At 39.4% G+C, this 5,077-nt stretch overlaps 1 non-coding gene across 1 annotated transcript; it reads right to left on the bottom strand.

The window, feature by feature from the left end:
* Positions 1–1,889: 1,889 nt before the first annotated feature.
* Positions 1,890–1,975, bottom strand: LOC120979938. The gene has a single exon (XR_005774437.1). It is a non-coding gene; the product is annotated as a small nucleolar RNA SNORD71 (small nucleolar RNA).
* Between the last annotated feature and the right edge of the window lie 3,102 nt (positions 1,976–5,077).

Here is a 5,077-nt window from a genome sequence, read left to right as displayed (position 1 = left end):
GCATTTCTAAATTTCACTTTTTTGGCGGATTTTCCATTTTATTACATTTTTTTCTTTAACAGATTGAGGGTTAACAGCCAAACAAAACTCAATATTTATTACCCAGATTCTGCGGTTTACAGAAACACCCCACATGTGGTTGTAAACTGATGTATGGGCCCACGGCAGGGCGCAGAAGGAAAGGAACGCCGTATGGTTTTTGGAAGGCAGATTTTACTGGACTGGTTTTAGATGCCATGTCCCATTTAAAGCCCCCCTGATGCACCTTTACAGTAGAAACTCCCAAAAAGTGACCCTATTTTGGAAACTAGGGGATAAGGTGTTAGTTTTATTGGTACTATTTTGGGGTACATATGATTTTTAATTGCTCTATATTAAGTTTTTTGTGAGGCAAGGTAACTGAAAAATTGCTGTTTTGGCACAGTTTTTTTTTTTTTACAAGATTCATCTGACAGGGTAGATTATGTGCTATTTTTATAGAGCAGGTTGTTACGGACGCAATGATATCAAATATGTCTACTTTCTTTGTTTGTTTGTTTCAGTTTTACATAATAAAGCATTTTTGAAAAATAAATTATGTTTTTATGTGTCCATTTTCTGAACGCCATATGTTTTTTATTTTTCTGCCGATCGTCTTGTGCAGGGGCTCGTTTTTTGCAGAAAGAGTTGAGGTTTTTATTGGTACCATTTTTGGGTACATAGGATTTTTTGTTCATTCATTATTACACTTTATGGGGCAAGGTGACCAAAAAATCGGCTGTTTTGGAACAGTTTTTATTTATTTATTTTTACAGCGTTTATCTGAGGGGTTAGGTCATGTGACAGTTTTATAGAGAAGATCGTTACGGACGTGGCAATACCTAATATGTATACTTTTTCTTATTTATTTAAGTTTTACACAATGATAGCATTTCTGAAACCAAAAAAATTATGTTTTAGTGTCTCCATAGTCTGAGAGCCATAGCTTTTTTATTTTTTGGGCGATTGTCTTAAATAGGGTATCATTTTTTGTGGGATGAGGTGACGGGTTGATTGGTACTATTCTGGGGGTCACAAGCCTTTTTGATCGCTTGCCGTTGCACTTTTTGTGATGTAAGGTGACAAAAATGGCTTTTTTGGCACTGTTTTTTTTTTTTTACGCTGTTCATCTGAGGGTTAGGTCATGTGATATTTTTATCGAGCAGGTTATTACGGATGCGGCAATACCTAATATGTTCATTTATTTATTTCACTTTAACACAATAATAGCATATTTGAAATAAAAAAAATATGTTTTAGTGTCTCAATGTTCTAAGAACTATAGTTTTTATATTTTTTGAGCGATTTTCTTATGTAGGGTCTCATTTTTTGCGGGGAGAGGTGACTGTTTTATTGGTACCATTTTGTTTGATATACACCTTTTTGATCGCTTGGTGTTGCACTTTTTGTGATGTAAAGTGACAAAAATTGCTTTTTTTACACATTTTTTTTTTTTTTTTATGGTGTTCATCGGACGGGGTCTATCATGTGATATATTTATAGAGACGGTCGTTACGGACGCGGTGATACCTAATATGTGTATTTTTTATTTTTTTTCATTTTTTATAGGAAAAGGCAATTTTTTTTTTTTATTTTACATTTTTATTTATTTATTTTTACTTTTATTATTTTCACATTTTTCTTTATCAAGTCCCTCTTGGATCTTGAAGATTCAGTGGAGCTGATGGTTGTACTATACTTTGCAATGCTCTTGCATTGCAAAGTATAATACTATCAGATGCCTTGTAGGTGGCAACACTGGACGCTTTTGCAAAGTGTCCGGTTGCCATGGCAACCATCGGGCACTGCCATCGCAACGCGGCAGCCCCGATGGTGGAGAGAGGGAGCCCCCTCCCTCTATTAACCCCATCTATGGGGTTACAGCAGAGTGTCAGCATAGAGCTGACACTCTCTGCTGATGGCGGCGGCTCAGGAATGGAGCCGCCGCCATCACACACATCAGGGGGACCGATCGGGGCAGGGGGCAGCGCTGGAAAGGGGGGGTACGGCCAACATTGAGGGAGGCTGAGGCAGCACAAATGGGGGCAGGAGGAATGTATGGGGCGGGGAGGGGGCTGACCGCATCAGGGCACTGGGCAGGCTGCATGAATATGGAGATGAGCTTCAGGGGCAGGCGGCAGGCGGACACAAGGGTGGGCTTGGAGGGGCACAGATCGGGGGGCAGGAGGAACACTACCTGATTTCAGGCTCTGATCTGCAGAGCGCAGATCAGAGCCTGAAACCGGCATTTTTTCACTGCCGCGATCCGATTGGTTAGTCTGCATAGACTAACCAATCGGATCGATTGCCGGCAAGGGGCCACTCTGATTGGTACCTTGCCGGCGTTACTGAACTGTATGCTGTCCGTGACAGCAGCAGGACACAGGCAGAAGCTTTAATCCAAGCGCTTTGCAGCACGGGGCATGTGCAAATATCACGTATATAAGCGGATTGCAGTCGGGAAGGGGTTAACCATTGTTTAGAGATTATGAATGATAACGCAGACACTTTTCTCTCACTCGTGGTTAGTGGTCGGCTGAAGCCATTTATTGTCAGACAACTCTGTTTACTCTTTTTAAATCATTAATCACAACACAAACTCCCCAAATGACCCTGATCATAAGTTTACATACCCTGGTGATTTGGCCTGATTACATGCACACAACTTGACACAAATGGGTTACAATGGCTATTAAAGGTGACCATCTTCACCTGTGATCTGTTTGCTTGTAATGAGTGGGTGTATAAAAGGTCAGTGACTTTCTTGACTCGTGACCGACCCTTGCATCTTACATCCAGTGCTGCACTGATGATGTTTGGATTCTAAGTCTTGGGGAAAGCAAAAGAGTTGTCAAAGGATCCGCGGGAAAAGGTTCTTGAACTCTATAAAACAGAAAAGGGATATAAGAAAATATCAAAGGACTTGAGAATGCCAATCAGCAGTGTTCAAACTGTAATTAAGAAGTGGAAAAGTAGGGGTTCTGTTGAAACCAAACCACGGTCAGGTAGACCAACTAAACTTTCAGCCACAACTGCCAGAAAAATAGTTCGGGATGCAAGGAAAACCCCACAAATAACTTCAGGTGAAATATAGGAATCTCTGAAAGAACGTGGTCCGGCTGTTTCAAGATGCACAATAAGGAGGCACTTGAAGAAAGATGGGCCGCATGGTCGAGTTGCCAGAAGAAAGCCATTACTACGCAAATGCCACAAAGTATCCCGCTTACAACAGCACAGAGACAAGCCTCAAACCTTCTGGCACAAAGTCATTTGGAGCGATGAGACTAAAATTGAACTGTTTGGACACAACCATAAACGCTACATTTGGAGAGGAGTCAACGAGGCCTATGATGAAAGGATCACCATTCCTTCTGTGAAACATGGTGGTGGATCACTGATGGTTTGGGGATATGTGAGCTACAAAGGCACAGGACATTTGGTCAGAATTGATGGCAATATGAACGCAGTAATGTATCAATAAATACTGGAGGAAAATTTGCACTCATCATCCCAGAAGCTGCGCATGGGGCGTACTTGGACATTCCAACATGACAATGATCCAAAATACAAGGCCAAGTCGACCTGTCATTGGCTACAGCAAAATAAAGTGAAGGTTCTGGAGTGGCCATCTCAGTCTCCGGACCTTAATATCATTGACCCACTCTGGGGAGACCTCAAACCTGCAGTTCATGCAAGACAGCCCAAGAATTTAGGTGAACTGGAGGCTTTCTGCCAGGAAGAGAAGATAAAGGGCCTCATCCACAACTACCACTAAAGACTTCAAGCTGTCATTGATGTTAAAGGGGGCAATACACGGTATTAAGAACTGGGGTATGTAACCTGTTGATCAGAGTCATTTGGGGAGTTTGTGTTGTGATTATGATTTAAAAAGACTAAACAGAGTTGTCTGACAATAAATGGCTTCAGCCGAACACTAACCACGAGCGAGAGAAAAGTGTCCGTGATATCATTCATAATCTCTGAACAATGGTTAAGAAATCATAAATTCTGCAAGGGAATGTAAACTTATGAGCACAACTTCTATCTATCTATCTATCTATCTATCTATCTATCTATCTATCTATCTATATTTCTATCTCATATCTATCTATCTATTATCTATCTATTATTTATCATCTATCTATCTATCTATCTATCTATCTGTTATCTATCTATCTATCTATTATCTATTAATCTATCTATCTATCTATCTATCTATCTATCATCTATCTATCTATCTATTATCTATCTATCTGATATCTATCTATCTATTATCTATCCTTTATTCACCCATGCAACGTTTCGATCCACTTGCTGGGACCATTTTCAAGCAATACATCTCAGTGAACAGTGCGTATTTATGAGGTCACATCATATTAGCATACATAAGTATCAATCAACTATACATAAAGAAAATATGCTCAGGAGAGCTCCGAGCACTATGTTGTTATATGTACACATGAGCTCTCCTGAGCATATTTTCTTTATGTATAGTTGATTGATACTTATGTATGCTAATATGATGTGACCTCATAAATACGCACTGTTCACTGAGATGTATTGCTTGAAAATGGTCCCAGCAAGTGGATCAAAATGTTGCATGGGTGAATAAAGGATCCCACTATTTTCACCTACTGGAAGTGCTGCGGTGTATTTATTTATTCTTATTGATCATCACTTTGGTAAAGTGTAACACCGCTGGCACCCATTGCTACAAGGCTGCTTTACAGGGTGTGCTGCCCTGAACTCCCAACATTTGTATCTATCTCTCTATCTATCTATCTATCTATCTATCTATCTATCTATCTATCTATCTATTATCTATCATCTATCTATTATCTATCTATCTATCTCATATCTATCTATCTATCTATCTATCTATCTCATATCTATCTATCTATCTATCTATCTATTATCTATCATCTATCTATCTATCTATCTATCTATCTATCTCATATCTATCTATCTATCTATCTATCTATCTATCTATCTATCTATCTATCTATCTATCTCATATCTATCTATCTATCTATCTATCTATCTATCTATTATCTATCAT

The sequence above is a fragment of the Bufo bufo genome, chromosome 9, assembly GCF_905171765.1.
Source record: "Bufo bufo chromosome 9, aBufBuf1.1, whole genome shotgun sequence".
In the NCBI taxonomy this organism is placed as follows: domain Eukaryota; kingdom Metazoa; phylum Chordata; class Amphibia; order Anura; family Bufonidae; genus Bufo; species Bufo bufo.
The sequence above is the reverse complement of the archived record's forward strand: the minus strand, read 5'-3'. Positions and strand labels throughout refer to the sequence as shown.